The sequence below is a fragment of the Argentina anserina genome, chromosome 3, assembly GCF_933775445.1.
Source record: "Argentina anserina chromosome 3, drPotAnse1.1, whole genome shotgun sequence".
Lineage (NCBI taxonomy): Eukaryota > Viridiplantae > Streptophyta > Magnoliopsida > Rosales > Rosaceae > Argentina > Argentina anserina.
In genome coordinates, this window is record NC_065874.1 from 18,224,553 (window position 1) to 18,242,281 (window position 17,729).

General features: G+C 37.1%; 1 non-coding gene across 1 annotated transcript; it reads left to right on the forward strand.

Annotated features, from left to right (window-relative positions):
* The first annotated feature begins 6,202 nt into the window (after positions 1-6,202).
* LOC126789635 (small nucleolar RNA R71) lies at positions 6,203-6,308 on the forward strand. The gene has a single exon (XR_007671551.1). It is a non-coding gene; the product is annotated as a small nucleolar RNA R71 (small nucleolar RNA).
* Positions 6,309-17,729: the final 11,421 nt, after the last annotated feature.

Sequence of the window (17,729 nt, forward strand, 5' to 3'; positions counted from 1 at the left end):
TTCGCTAGTCCCTTAGCAAACACTAGAAAGAGAAACCAAAAGATAAAACAAAAATCAATACAACTAAACTAACGACTCAACTATAATGCATTCAACATTTTGTCTCAGAGATCTTCAAACTCATAGCATCAAGAATAACATTTAATCGAAATAGAATGAATTCAATAGTTAATAAACATGAGATCTCGCATAACAAGTAAGACAAGGCAGAAACATATGTGATATTAAGCTTGACGTGTTCAAAAAAAGTTCAAAATTCAACTCACAAGGGATATGCACTCCGAATTTTTTCTCTCAAGAATATGGCATATGCTTAAAAGTTTTTCACACACAAGAGTTATGAACACATAGTGAATTCGAAAACCTCATGAAAAATACCAATCATATGCACAAATGAACCCAAACCATATGCTTACTCATGAAACAAACTCAACAGATCAATGACTACTCATTTTAAGAATCATGCGGATCTTTATAAAAGGTAGGCTTAGGCTCGGGAAGGATATCATTTTGTAGGAAAAATGAATCACAAAGGTCATCCTCAAGATTTAAAATAGCAATAATCATCCACCTTATGTCGTCATACTCCATAAAACAAGGGTCAAATATTATCATGTTGGACTCATTCTTCACTCTAAAAATTGTGAAAACGAACAAAGGCTAAAGTATAACTTTATTGAGCCTTTAACAAATACAACACAACTCCAAATTCACACAAACAACATAGCTATGGCGTCACTTCTTCATCGTCCTCATTCTTTTCGTTTTTTTTTCAAACCATGTATATATATATATTTTTTTTTTCACGGAAATTTTCCTTTTTCATACTCTCCACACGACATACTTACATAAATAGCATAACTACACACTTGAATCGAATCATCACTCCATATTAACACTAGAATGGCTCTGCCAAGCCTCAAAGACAAGGTAGAGATATAACTATACTAAGCAATGATATTAACATGTTGGTAATGAAAGAAAAGGTTTAACGTAGGCTCAAATGGGTTAATACTAAGGTGTCCCAAGCATGGCACAAATAAGGCATACAACTTTTTGGTATAAAGTAGTGGAATCCCAACAAAAAAAATTTAAAAATCTAAATCAAAGCAAGAAAATAAAAATCAAAGCAACAAAATCAAAACACATATAAGCATCAAACAATAGAATACAATGAATGATGTATACCCCACCTCACACTTAAAACTTACATTGCCCTCAATGTACAATATGATAAGCAATGAAAATTAAAAAGAGATAAGGGATAAGAAAATGCAAACACTCATTGATGGCTCCTTCATTGGCTTAAGTTTATAGTCCAAAGCCTAGACTATCTCCAAAAATTCACTTGCTTGCCGTAGGTTCAAGGAGAGAAGTCTCCTCCACGATATGCTCCACAAAGTTCTCACAATATGGCTTCAAGCGATGTCTATTGACCGTGAAGTCATTTCCATTCACTGCACTCTTAATCCTGATAGCACTAGAAGGAAAAATGTGAGTAATAACAAATGGGCCAAGCCACCTTGAACGAAGCTTGCCCGAAAACAACTTAAGTCGAGAATGAAATAAAAGAATTTTCTGCCCAACGACAAAGTGTTTCTTCCTAATCATACGGTCATGGAACGATTTGGTCTTCTCCTTGTAAATCATAGCCGAATCATAGGTCTCATTTCGAATCTCTTAAAGCCCATGCAATTGCAAATTTCTATGCAATCCGGCCTCGTCAATGTCCATGTTAAAATTCTTCACAGCCCACCATGCACGATGCTCAAGCTCCACAAGTAGATGACACGCCTTGCCATAGACTAATTGAAACGGTGACATGCCAAGATGAGTCTTGTATGCGGTTCTATAAGCCCAAAGAGCATCATTCAATCGTTCAGACCAATCTTTGCATGATAGTCCAATTGATTTTCTCTAAAATTCTCTTGATCTCTCGATTAGATAGCTCATTTTGTCAACTTTTTTGGTGGTGATAAAGGGTAGCAACCTTATGCTTGATACCATACTTCCTCAACAACGCCTCAATGGTCTGGTTGCAAAACTGAGTTCCTCCATCACTAATGATCACTCTTGGCATACCAAGCCTATAGAAAATGTTAGAATGAAGGAAATCTGCAACAACTCGAGAATCAGTAGTCCAGATGGCTTTTGCTTCTACCCATTTCGAAATATAATCAACACAAACGAGCATGTACAAGAAACCATTAGAGTTTGGAAAAGGTCCCATGAAATCGATACCCCAACAATCAAATAGTTCAACAGTGAAGACAAGATGCATCGACATTTGATCTCTAGAACCTATGTTTCCCATGTGTTGGCATCTATCACAAGTCATGCAAAAATGATATGCATCTTTAAAGATCATAGGCCAAAAGAAACTACATTCTAATACCTTAAGAGCAGTCCTACGTGAACCAAAATGTCCTCCACCAGACTCAGAATGACAAAAGGTAAGTATAGAATGATGTTCAGATTCAGGGACACACCTCCTAATGATTTTATTAACACAATGTTTCCACAAGTATGGTTCATCTTAAATGTAGTACTTAGCTAAAGCCTTGACTCTAATCTTTTGAGCATGCGATAAAGTATCTGGAAATTGCTTAGAAACAAGATAGTTCACATTATCTGCATATCTCAACTCGAAAGAGTTGCTCATCCAGAAACTCTCTTGAATGGCTAAAGGTTCAGCATCTCTCACTAAACCGCTCAAGTGGTCTGCCACAATGTTGTCACTTCTCTTTTTGTCCTTGATCTCGAGATCAAACTCTTGGAGTAAGAGAATCCATCGAATCAATCTCGGTTTGGCATCCTTCTTCGTCATTAAGTACTTCAAAGTTGCATGGTCAGTGTAAACAATAACTTTGGATTGAAGTAAGTAAGAACAAAACTTATCTAAAACAAAGATCATGACATGAAGTTCTTTCTCAGTTGTGATGTAGTTCTATTGAGCATCATTGAGCATTCAAGAGGCATAGTAAATGGCATAAGGCTGCTTGTCCTTCCTCTGCCCTAGCACGGCTCCAACAGCATAGTCGGATGCGTCACACATGAGCGCATATGGTAAAGACCAATCTGGTGGTGCCATGATCTGTGCCATGATCAGTGCTGATGACAAGAGCTTCTTCAATGTCTCAAATGCGTGCTTGGAATCATCATCAAATTGAAAGGGAATGTTATTTTGAAGCAATGAACTCAATGGTCTCGCAATCTTGGAAAAGTCCTTGATGAACCGACAATAGAACCCTGCATGTCCAATAAACGATCGAACATCCCTCACAGTTATGGGGAGGGGTAAGTGACGCACAAGATCTATTTAGACTTAGGAACCTCAATTCCTTTAGATAAAACAATATGGCCTAAGACAATGCCTTGCGTAACCATGAAATGACATTTTTCCCAATTCAAGATCAAATTAGTTTCTTCACAACGTTTAAGCACAAGTTCCACATTCTCTAAACATGCATCGAAATTCTCACCATAAGCATAAAAGTCATCCATGAAAACTTCAATTTTAGAACCAATGAACTTAAAGAAAAGATCAACGTTGAAACGTACCTGGAGCGTTGCATAAACCAAAAGGCATGCGATGATAAGCAAACGTACCAAAAGGGCATGTGAATGTCGTCTTTTTCTTGATCTTCATGCGCAACACTAATCTGATTGTATCCACTATATCCATCTAGGAAACAATAAAAAGAATGACCAGCTAACCTCTCAAGCATTTGATCAATGAATGACAACGGCATGTGATACTTCCTTGTTGTGGCGTTGGGCTTCCTATAGTTGATACACACATGGTGACCAATCACCGTTCTTTGAGGCACTAAATCGTTATCCTTGTTTTTCACCACTGTGATTCCGGACTTCTTTGGCACAACTTGAATGGGAGAGGTCCACCTACTGTCCGAAATAGGATAGATGACGCCACAATCATGTAACTTAGTGATCTCGTCTTTGATAACTTGCATCATTGGTGGGTGAAGACGTCTCTGACCCTCCTTGGTCCGTTTGGCACCATCTTCAAGTAAAATTTGATGCACACACATTGTAGGGGTTGATTCCCTTAATGTCGGCTAGGGTCCATCCTATGGCCGTCTTGTGTCGTTTCAAAATCTCAATCAACATCTCCTCTTGTTCCTTGGTAAGTGCGGATGAAATGATCACATGCAATGTATCCTCATCTCCCAAAAATGCATACTTCAAGTGATTCGGAAGAACCTTAAAATCAAGCTTTAGGGCTTGCACCACAGAAGGAAAATTCTTGGTAGTGGTTAAGAGAATTGGACTAGGAGAGAATAAATTACCTCATGTGCAAAAACATCAAGAGAGGCCACATTTCTAGTACATAAGATGACACGGAATCATTAGCTTCCAACTCAGAAACGTTGGAGCCATCACTTGCAAATCCGGCCCCTTGGGCAATGGTGAGTGCCAACTCGTCATGTGCCAAGGTATCTAGATAGTTATCTGCAAGGGAATCAAGAATGTCAACTGAAAAACAATCACTTAATTTCGAAAGGGGATACCTCATGGCTTCAAAGATGTTGAAGCTAATAACTTCACCGTCGAACTCAAAGGTGAGTGGTCCACTAAACACATCAATCTTCGTTCTTGCAGTCCTCATAAAGGGACGCCCCAACAGAATAGGGACCTCCTTGTCATCTGCTTCAGTTGGCTCCATGTCAAGGACATAGAAGTCCACAGGGAATATCAAGTTCGAAACTTGCACAAGAACATCTTCAACATAACCCAAAGGGACTTTGTTTATACAATCAGCTAATTGGATAACCACAATATCTTTTTTCAAATCTCCTAGACCTAAGTTATCATAAATGTAATAAGGCCTTATGTTGATCGATGCTCCTAAATCTAGCATTATCTTATGAAATTTTGTGTTACCGATTGTACAAGGGATAGAAAAACTCCCTAGATCCTTAAGCTTAGGTGGAAGCTTCCTTTGTAGCACGGCTGAGACTGTCTCACTCATTGTGACCACTTCTTTCTCTCGAGTCATCCTCTTATTGGTGTACAACTCCTTTAGAAACTTAGCGTACTTTGGGATTTGTTGAATGCATTCAATAAGAAGCATGTTCACTTCTACCCTCTTAAAGATATCGAGCATGGCTTGATCAGAGTCATCCCCCTTTTCTTTGTGAATCTATTGAGGAAGGGGACACGAGGAAGAGCATTAGTTGAAACCAAACCACTAGAGTTAGGATCTTTACCTTTGTCATGCACGTCATGATTACTTTGGGGCAGAGGCACATCATCATTGGCCTTAGAGGAGGAAGGGTCCTTCTCTAGGTCATTTGTATTGAAATTCCCAGCCTCTTTGTCTTTAGAAGGCATTGCCTTCTTGATTGGTTGCAATGGAGCATCTAAGAGCCTGCCATTTCTTGTCATCATGGCCTTCACATTTGGATTTGGCTCAGTTTGACTTGGCAACTTACCTCCTTCATGGATCTTGCCCATGAAGTCGATCACTTGTCTCATCTGCTTCTTAAGCTCGGTTATGTCTTTAGAATGAGCTTGTTGACCTGTAACTAAAGTTTGAGTAGCATAGTTTAAATTTTGTTGCCCTTGAGCAAGGGACTTCAAAAGTTCATAATTGTTAGGTGCAGATGCATTATTCGAACCAAGAACATTGGAATTAAAGGGAACATAACCTTGAGGTACCTGAGGCCACACAAACAAACCTGAAGGACAATGTCCTTGACCTTGAGCATTGGACGGTTGACCATTATTGTTCTAACGAAATTTGGGATGGACTATAAGTCCAAGATTATATGTGTTCGAATAAGGATCATACCTAGGCTTTTGTTGCCCCATTAAGTTCAACTCCTCTTCAGTCATTGCACCATTTGGACAATTCTCGGTGGTGTGGTCCTTGAAGGAACAAATGCCACATGCTTTAGTGTTGATGGTCGAACCATTGAATGCCTTGACTAGAACGTCAAGCTTTCTTTCTAAAGTAGCCATCTGATTTCTTGCATCAATATCATACACCCCACGGCTCTTGCTTCTTCTCTTCTCCCTGGAATTAAATTGGCGATTGTTGTTAGCCAAGTCATCAATCAAGGTGTAAGCTTCTTGACTGGTCTTGTTTATGAATGTGCAGCCACATGCCAAATCCACCATACTCTTGTTGGTGGTGTCGAGTCCTTCATAGAAGAATTGCACCAAGTCATCCAACGAAATACCATGGTGAGGGTACATCCTTTGAAGTTCCTGAAATTCCTCCCATGCTCGTAGAGTGAATCACCATCCTTTTTAGTGAAGTTCTGAATCTCACTCCTTAGTCTTTTCGTGCGTTGAGCAAGGAAGAATTGTTTCAAGAACTTCCTAGGTATTTCATCCCATGTGGTGATGATCCCCACAGGCAGAGAGTATAACCAACGCTTAGCATCGTCCTTCAGAGTAAATGGAAACAAAAGCAACCTCAAGCCTTCTTGAGATAGATGATGAATTGATTGAAGTTTGCAAATGTCCAAGAACTCCCTAAGGTGAACATTATGGTCTTCCATTGAGGCACCAGAATACTTAGACAGTTGTCCAAGTAATTGTACCAGAATTGAGAAGTTGGATTCATCAGGTGGAGTGAAAGCAATGCATGAAGGTGATTCAGGGGTGGTGGGGATGAACGGATTCTTGAGTGCCATTGGAGCACCGACAAGAACTAGGTCACGGTCCGCAATTGTGTCTGTCTTTTAGTTGAAGATGAATGGGAATAAATGATCCTCCTCTTCTTCTGATCATGCTAAAGAGTTTAAGATTAAATTGCTTGGAGATGATTCAAAAATATAGGGGTCCACTCGAGAAGATTTTTGTAAGTCTCTAAATGCTTGAATTCGATCTTTGAGCTCTTGTGTTGTCTTAGATATTGCGGACATGCATAACTCCTGTAATATGAAATTTAAAGGGTTAGCATTGAAGAATACAAAATGAAGACATGAATCATGCCCTTTCTTGGTCATATACATGGCACACTTATGGAAGAGGCACGACAACTATGTTGTCATGTTACAAAGTTAGTTCTTTACGTTTACAAAGTTCATACAATTCACAAGTTCTTTTTGTCGTTTCAATGATTGAACGATCGATTGATTCTAAGTTGTAAACCGAGGTAGACGTGCGGCCTAAGTATGGATGTCTAGACACAAGATCAAGTCTTTGTTTCAGAATTCCGAATAGCTCAATTAGACATAGTGAACATGGTATGACTCATTTGTTGAACTACGGAGAGCGAACTCCCTATCGACCCCATCACCGAGATGTATGTCAGTTTGTAGTTCTCTGAGATCCAATCTTGGTCCCATACACCAGGTTAATAAAAGAGTGTGACCCTTACTTAGCTGGACTCAAACTTGGGTGTTAGAAAAATCTCCAAGTGTTAATAAAAGCCACCCTCAACCTCATGCAAAAACTTTATAAGAAAACATGAGGGGTTAAAGCTAATATTAACAAAATGGAATTTACCTATTCCGTTTGATTTACAACCTACAACAATTATTCACTCAATCACCAAAACAACAACCTAATATATATTTACTATATGTTACAACAAAATAAGATAAGAATATACAAATGTACAATATGAATAGTGAATTCGAAATTAAAAGTTAGGGATCCATAAGAATGGATCCCCGGCAATGGCGCCATTTAATCGGTTCGATTACACGACGTCAATATTAACCATGTAAGCATCGTTAGTAGTATAAAGCAAGAGGGTATCTTTCACAAACCGGGGATCCACCAGGGCAAATAATCAATGAATTCACAAAGAGATATAAAAGTTTTAAAGATATAGGATCAGATCAAACATAAAACATAAAATCTAAACTAATATATACATATGATCTACCAAATGACACACAAACATCAGCAAACAAAACATCACAAGTAGCTTCGAAATCATTAGGGAGGTAGCAAAAATCTTAATTGTTGCAGCCATGTTTGAATTTTCTTACCTCTTCTCATTTATTTGCTGCATTCTTCTTTGAAATTCTTTGGTGCAAGAATTTATGCTGATTCTGATATAGATTCATGCCTCTATATATAGGAGAAACAAGGTCTTAGCTTTCCCTCACAGCCCTTGGATCAAAAGCAAATCAATGGTTGAAATAATCTGTCGAGCTCATTAGACCTCCGAGTAATTATTCGGTCATATCTCCCTGTAGGAATAAGATATTGATTTGATTCCAAATCCTACAGAAACTAGACTCACACAGATTTTTATCCATATATTGTAAATCTTCTAATTCAATTTGAGCTGTTCAGGGGAGCCCATCAAAGTTGGACTGCGAATCTTGACAGCTTTCTGATTTATATGCACGAAAATATTTTCATAAAATCCTTGGAAATCCATCTCCAACTTGGTTTTAGAATCCAACTCCCAATAGGAAACCATCAATGTCGCACGGCATCTCCTTATTCCTTGTGCAACTAGGATTGCTTTCCTTCTCCAACATAGATTTGTATTTCCTAATAAGAATAAGTACGTTAGAAACAAAAAAATAGGAAATGTTGAATCAATACTCGAACAAGGAATCATATCTCAATAAGGATTCTTAACACTTAGCACGATTTCATCATCAATTCACTCATAATCGATATAAGCTCTACCTGAACACCTATTCATACAAAAGAAACTAAAACATACTAAATAAGAGGTAACAAAGAGTAAAAATAGGGCATAAACGCATTAAGAGCGTCACACTTTGTGCTCCTATTAGTAGAGTTCTTAATTTCAATTGGGAAACACTATCGTGATGAGGTTATGTGTGATGTGATTGATATGGATACTTGTCATATACTGTTAGGGAGACCTTGGCAATATGATCTGGATGTTACTCACGAGGGCAGGGATAATGTAATGTTGTTTACCTAGAATCAACACAAGATTGCGATGGCTCCCACAAACACTTCTTTCCGGTTTCAGAAATGGGACTTCGAGTTTCCTTACCATTACCAACAGTGAGTACGAGATGAATGATGCCTTCAAAGAATCCAAAACTATTTTTTTCTATAGTGGTTAAGGGTTTAATGGCAGCAGAGAGGCAATGTGTTCCTAATGAGGTTTTGGAGGTCGTGGATGGGTTTAAAGAGTTAATTTCTGATGAGATCCCCAATGAACTTCCTCCCATGAGGGACATCCAATATCAGATCGACTTTATTCTAGGAGCTAGCTTACCAAATCTGCCACATTACAGAATGAGCCCTAAGGAGTGTGAAATATTACAGGAGATTGTTGAAGATCTGTTGAGGAAGGGGTTTATTAGAGAGAGTATGAGTCCATGTGCAGTTCCGATCTTGTTGGTGCCTAAGAAAAGAGGAATATTGAGGATATTAGTGGATAGCAGGGCCATTAACAAGATAACTATCAAGTACAGGTTCCCCATTCCATGCCTAGAAGACATGCTTGATGAGTTAAATGGGTCAAAGTGGTTCTCAAAAAATAGACTTGAGGAGTGGATATCACAAGATTCGAGTCAAGCCTGGAGATGAGTGGAAACCATCATTCAAGACCAAGGATGAGTTATATGAGTGGTTGGTGATGCCATTTGGGTTGTTCAATACCCCTAGCACTTTTAGGAGGCTTATGAAACAAGTTCTTTGTCCATTCATTGGATCTTTTGTTATTGTTTATTTTGATGACATTCTTCTTTATAGTAGAGATAAGATGGAGCATGTAAGATAGGTTCTGAAAGTGTTGCAAGCTAACAAGTTGTATATTAACCTGAAGAAGTGCACTTTTTGTACCCATAAACTAATGTTTTTAGGGTTTGTGGTTGGAGAAGATGGCATATATGTTGATGAGGAGAAGGTGCGTGCAATTAGAGAGTGGCCAACTCCTAAGATAGTTTCAGAGGTGAGGAGTTTTCATGGTTTGGCTACCTTTTACAGGCGTTTTTGAGGGATTTTAGCTCCATCACCGCACCAATCACTTAATGCATCACAGAATACAAGTTTCATTGGGGTGAGGAATAAGAGAAGAGCGTTGCGCTTATCAAAGAGAAGCTTTGTATAGCACGAGTTTTAGCTCCTCCTGATTTTGACAAAGTATTTGAAGTTGAGTGTGATGCTAGTGGAGTTGGAGTAGGAGCTGTTGATCGGTTCGATTACTCGAGATCAATATTAATCATGTAAGCATCGTTAGTAGTATAAAGCAAGAGGGTATCGTTCACAAACCGGGGTTCCAACCAGGGTAAAGAATCACAAACATTTACCAATGAATTCATAAGACTTTAAAAGATTTGAGATATATTTCAGTTCAAACAGAAAATAAACCTAAACTAACATATACATGTGATCAACCAACCAACACATAAGCAATTACCAAACAAATAACATAAGAACAAAGGTAACGAAATCTAATCTCAATTAAGTTCATGCCGTAAGGTTCATTATACATCCTAGAATCGGTTATGCAGTTAAGTTCCTCCCAAGGTTCCTAACTCAATGACACTTTACCACATTCGAACTCAGTCCTAACCTCATTCGAAATCTAACATACCAATTCATCATGCAATTACGTATCACATAAAGAAATTAACATATTTAAAGGCACAAGTCTAACCGAACCTAGGCAATAATTGGTGAATGTGACAAAGAAAAAACAATTAATCAACTCCCAAGTATCAAAATCGTTTATAATTTTGGATTATTACACATGCAACGTCAACTTCCGGGTATCAATCACACACGTAAGTAAAAACACACCGAAAATCATTTAAATAAATAAACATAAACTCATGGCATAAAACCTAAAATCATTGAAACCTAAACATAAATCATCCAAAAACAAGAACATAAAAACCCGAAAACTAAACATGAAGATTATAGAGTTACACTTTATAATTCTCCTCCCAAGGTTCCTTACAGAGGTAGCACGAGATCTTCAAGAGTATGGTATCCTAGGCTCCTAAGCGTTGGACAGAAAATATGATGAAGGGTGGTGAATTCGGATTCTATGGTTCTTGGTGAATGAAAGTGTTTGGGCAGAGCTTTGGCAAGTCTTGTGAGCAAGGTTGATGATGATTTTATATGGAAATGAGGTGCTATATATAGAGGAAGAAACCCAAGGGAGGCTGGCCACAAAGTCCACAAAGTTGAAACCAAATTGGTTGAGGTTTCCTAGATTCGGCAGATCTGACCTTTGTCCCTTGTTGTGGCCATAACTTTCCCTAGAAAATAGATATTGAGATGATTCCAACTGGCAATTTCAACTAGACTTCCGTGGATTTTCATCCATATATCATGCATTTTCTCAATCATTTTGAGCTGGGAGCCCATCAAAGTTGGATGATCTGCACTGTCAGAATTATGATTTCTATAAGGATTGCATATCTTTTGCATTAATTGCATATTTTCTTCCTCCTTTAATGCTGATTTCTTTTGCACAAATTTCTTCCTTTGAATTAGGGAGGCAGAAAAAGTATTAATTGTTGCAGCCATGTTTGATTTTTCTTACCTCTCCTTATTAAATTTGCTGCATGCCTTCTTTGACTTTCTTGCCTCTTCTCATTTAATTTTCTTCATGCCTTCTTTAACAATCTTTGGTGCAGGGATTTATGGAGATTCTAATACATATTTATGCTCTATATGTAGGAGAAACAAGGTCCCAAGTTTCCCTCATATCCCTTGGATCAAAAGCAAATCAATGGCTGAGATAATTCCGCCGAGCTCACTGGACCTCCGAGTAATGATTCAGTCATATCTCCCTGTAGGAATAAGATATTGATTTGATTCAAAATCTTACAAAAACTAGACTCACACATATTTCTATCCATATAAGGTAGGTCTTCTAACTCGATCGGAACTATCCAGGGGAGCCCGTCGAAGTTGGACTACAAATCTTGACAGCATTTTCATTCTTGCATGGATTGGGCTTTTAAGTGTATCTTCTTCTCTTTCCTTATGGAACTAGGATTGCTTTCCTTCTCCAACATGGATTTGTATTTCCTAATAAGAATAAGTACGTTAGAAACTAAGAAATACGAAAGGATGAATCCTACTCGAACAAGGAATCATATTCCCACAAGGATTCTTAACACTTAGCACGATTTCATCATCAATTCACTCATAATCGATATAAGCTCTACCTAGACAATTATTCATACAAAAGAAACTAAAACATACTAAATAAGAGGTTACAAAGAGTAAGAATAGGACATAAACGCATTAAGAACGTCACACTTTGTGCTCCTATCAACAACCCCACTCTTAAGCTTTGCTAGTCTCTTAGCAAACACTAGAAAAGGGAAACAAAAACATAAAACAAAAATCAATACAACTAAACTAATGACTCAACTATAATGCCTTCAACATTTTGTCTCAGAGATCTTCAAACTCATAGCATCAAGAATAACACTTAATCGAAATAGATAGAATGAATTCAATGGTTAATAAACATGAGATCTCGCATGACAAGTAAGACATGGCAGAAACAAAGATGATATTAAGCTCAACATGTTCAAAACAAGTTCAAAATTCAACTCACAAGGGATATGCACTCCGAATATTTTCTCTCAACAACATGGCATATGCTTAAAAGCTTTTTAGACATAAGACTTATGAACACATAGTGAATTCGAAAACCTCATGAAAGATACCAATCATATGCACAAATGAACCAAATCCATATGCTTACTCATGAAACAAACTCTACAAATCAAAAGCTACTCATTTTAAGAATCATGCGGATCTTTATAAAATGTAGGCTTAGGCTCGGTAAGGATATCATTTTTTTAGGTAAAAGGAATCACAAAGGTCATCCTCAAGACTTAGCAGAGCAAAAATCATCCACCTTATGTCGCAATACTCCATAAAACAAGGGCCAATTTTATCATGTTGGACCTATTCTTCACTCTAAACATTGTGAAAACGAACAAAGGCTGAAGTACAACATTATTGAGCCTTCAACAAATACATCACAACTCCAAATTCACATCAAACATAGCTATGCCCTAACTTATTTATATATATTTTTTCTTTCAAGCCGTGTTTATCTATTTTTCTCTTTTTCTTCTCACGGCATCTTTTTTTTTCATTCTTTTCACCCTTTTTATATGGCACACATACATATATAGCGTAACCCCATACTTGAATCGAATCATCACTCCATATTAACATCAAATATCTGCTCTGCCAAGCCTCGAGAACAAGGTAGAGATATAACTCTACTAAGCAAAGATATTAACATGTTGGTGATGAAAGAAAAGGTTTAGCATAATCTCAAATGGGTTAATACTAAGGTGTCCCAAGCAGGGCTCATAATAAGGCATACGGCTTTTTGGCTTAAGTGGTGGAATTCTTACAAATATCCAACAATCTTTTTCAAAATCAGAGTATATTACGATAAAAAGTTTTGGAAGTTTCACAAAGTAAGTTCTAGCATTCTCTAGTTCATTGCAATTCTACGCCATATGAATTGATCAAAATAGATGTAATGAGGTTATATAGCCAAGAAACGGTAGAATAAACTCTCTAAACAAAGGCACATATATGGCTCGAATCTCACAAAGGTTAGATGAACTTAAACAAGTACAGAACATGCTCATTCTGTACCTAAGTTTTAAAATCCTCATCTATTACATGTTCGTACAAAATCTACACATTGATTAACCATCAAATTGCAATTAAGTTCAATTTCCAATCTTGTGATCATATTTCAACCAATCATTCAAAGATCAACTCATTCTAGACAGTTAAAGGCATACCTATGACTCAAAATAAAATAAAAACAAATAAAAAATACAAAAAAATTATTTTTTTTGATTTTACGACTCTAACATGTAAACCTTCCCCTCGCACTCGAATCATGCATTTTCCTCAATGAATGTCAAAAATAAATAATGCAATGAAAGACTCATAGTGGAAGGAAACAAATACAAAAATAAAACATGGGAAAAAGTAGAGAAAATGATGAGAAAAGTTCCCCCATGGCGCGTCCAACAGCCTACATTCGATGCTTCATAACGTTCGAAAATAATCTCCGATTAGTAAGCCAGCAGTGGGAATAGAAAGCTGATGTTTCTCGCTTTCCATGCATATAAAGTAAGTCCGCTAACTCCAAATGAGGAGAAAGTTATGTCCCTGCAAATTTGTCACGAAAAACAGGTTCATAGAATCAAAAATTGGAATGACCTTTACCTCTTTGTACCTAATTTCCGTTGACTTAAACAGCCGGAATGAACAAGTGGCCTGAATGAAAGTTGAAGATAACACAACAAACTTTCAAACCATATATGGCACGACTGCCCAGTTAGGACAGAAGTACTCCCAGTTTTGCCGTTTTCGGACTGTAACTGCACAAGTTCTGAATTTCTGACACAACCTTGCTGCCTTCAAATTGCAACTGGGAATGATGTAGACCTCTAAATCCAGTTCTGTAAAAAGTTATAGAAACTAGACTCAAATACCTTTGTTTCCATATAAAGCACATATTCAAACTCCCTGCGAGCTAGGAGATACAGTCTGCCGAAGTCGACGGACTGTTTCTGGCAGATTCTGTTGAACGAAAATGTTTGGATCTTCTTCACGTTTTCTCGAAAACTAATTGACACAAACACAAAACACATCAAAAAGAAAAATAAATAAATACAAACAATAAATAGAAAAGAAAACAAATTGGGTTGCCTCCCAATAAGCGCTTAAGTTTAAAGTCTAATAGCTTAGACCGAGTTTTCCTTTCAATCATTTTGTAGGTGACACATTATGGGGTTTCTCCTCCGCCATTTTGTTGTCCAACCTTGTAGTATATTCTCGAGCTCATTGCTGGTCACTTCACTATAAATCTGTAGAATCTCAATTAAAATCATTAGTGAAAGTGGGAACGTACCAAACATAACATAGGACACGAGTTCCTTAGAAGACTATGTTCCTCTAGCCGTATGATATTCTATGGAATTTAAAATGCAACATGAATGAGATGCAAAATGAATGCAATGCATAATGAAATGATGAAGATGCAATACAAAAGTTAGAGAATAACAATTAGGAAGTCATTAATATATACAAATTACAAACATGTCAAAAGTCATTTAAATATAACAAGAACAAGTTAAGGGGAGAAAAGAAATGAAAACTAGCTTAATAACCAATCCAACATATTGTCAAATCTTATGTTTAAGTTCGTTTTAATTTCTCAACTAAAAAACCTAATAAAGTACACACAATTACAATTATTATATGTCAATTTTTTTACAAGTTACTTTTCAATCGATTTCATTCTTCAAAATTCTTGAGTTGTTATTCAAACAATTAAATGATCAATTGATTCTAAGTTGTAAACTAAAGTGGACGTGCGGCTTAAGTATGGATGCCTAAACACAAGTTTGAATCATTTTTTCAGAAGGCCGGATAGCTAATTCAGAGATAGTAAACATGGTAGGACTCATTTGTTGAACTACGGAGGGCAAGCCCCCTATCGACTCCATCACCGAGATGTATGTCAGTCAATAGTTCTCTGAGATCCAATTTTGGTCTCATGCACCAGGGTAATGAAAGAGCGTGCCTCTTACTCAGCTGGAAACAAACTTGGGTGTTAGACAAATCTCCAAGTGTTAATAAAAGCCGCCCTCAACCTCATGCAAAAACTTTGGAAGAAAACATGAGGGGTTAAGGCTAATATTAACAAAAGGGACTTTACCTATTCCGTTTGATTCACAACATACAACAATCCTTCATTCAATCATCAAAAATAACAACCCTAAGATAAAATTACTATATGTTAGAACAAAGTAAGAAAAAAAAACAAATTTACAATATGAACAATGAATTCGAAATTAAAAGATTGGGATCCAAAATGATGGATCCCCGGTAACGGCGCCATTTGATCGGTTCGATTACTCGAGATCAATATTAACCTTGTAAGCATCGTTAGTAGTATAAAGCAAGAGGGTATCGTTCACAAACCGGGGATCCAACCAGGGTAAAGAATCACAAACATTTAACAATGAATTCATAAGAGTTTAAAAGATTTGAGATATATTTCAGTTCAAACAAAAAATAAACCTAAACTAACATATACATGTGATCAACCAACCAACACATAAGCAATTACCAAACAAATAACATAAGAATAAAGGTAACGAAATCTAATCTCAATTAAGTTCATGCCGTAAGGTTCATTATACATCCTAGAATCGGTTATGCAGTTAAGTTCCTCCCAAGGTTCCTAACTCAATGACACTTTAACACATTCGAACTCAGTCCCAACCTCATTCGAAATCTAACATACCAATTCATCATGCAATTACGTATCACATAAAGAAATTAACATATTCAAAGGCACAAGTCTAACCGAACCTAGGCAATAATCGGTGAAGGTGACAAAGAACAAACTATTAATCAACTCCCAATTATCAAAATCGTTTATAACTTTGGATTATTACACATGCAACGTCAACTTCCGGGTATCAATCACACACGTAAGTAAAAACACACCGAAAATCATTTAAATAAATAAACATAAACTCATGGCATAAAACCTAAAATCATTGAATTAAAAATTGAAATCCTTAATTCCTTATGTCATTCGAAAATTACAAATATCTCATAGACAAAAATAAAAATAACTTTAACAAAACCTAAACATAAATCATCCAAGAACAAGAACATAAAAACCCGAAAACTAAACATGAAGATCATAGAGTTACACTTTATAATTCTCCTCCCAAGGTTCCTTACAGAGGTAGCACGAGATCTTCAAGAGTATGGTATCCTAGGCTCCCAAGCTTTGGACAGAAAATATGATAAAAGGTGGTGAATTCGGATTCTATGGTTCTTGGTGAATGAAAGTGTTTGGGCAGAGCTTTGGCAAGTCTTGTGAGCAAGGTTGATGATGATTTTATGTGGAAATGAGGTGCTATATATAGAGGAAGAAACACAAGGGAGGCTGGCCACAAAGTCCACAAAGTTGAAACCAAATTGGTTGAGGTTTCCTAGATTCGGCAGATCTGACCTTTGTCCCTTGTTGTGGCCATAACTTTCCCTAGAAAATAGATATTGAGATGATTCCAACTGGCAATTTCAACTAGACTTCCGTGGCTTTTCATCCATATATCATGCATTTTCTCAATCATTTTGAGCTCGGAGGCCATCAAACTTGGATGATCTGCACTGTCAGAATTCTGATTTCTATAAGGATTGCATATCTTTTGCATTAATTGCATATCTTTTTCCTTCTTTAATGCTGATTTATTTTGCACAAAATTCTTCCTTTGAATTAGGGAGCCAGAAAAAGTCTTTATTGTTGCAACCATGCTTGATTTTTCTTACCTCTCCTCATTAAATTTGCTGCATGCCTTCTTTGAATTTCTTGCCTCTTCTCATTTAATTTTATTCATGCCTTCTTTGACAATATTTGGTGCAGGGATTTATGGAGATTCTGATACATATTTTTGCTCTATATGTAGGAGAAACAAGGTCCCAAGTTTCCCTCATAGCCCTTGGATCAAAAGCAAATCAATGGCTGAGATAATTTCGCCGAGCTCACTAGACCTCCGAGTAATGATTCAGTCATATCTCCCTGTAGGAATAAGATATTGATTCCACATCCTACAAAAACTACACTCACACAGCTTTCTATCCATATAATCTAGGTCTTCTAACTCGATCGGAGCTATCCAGGGGAGCCCGTCGAAGTTGGACTACAAATCTTGACAGCATTTTCATTCTTGCATGGATTGGGCTTTTAAGTGTATCTTCTTCTCTTTCGTTCT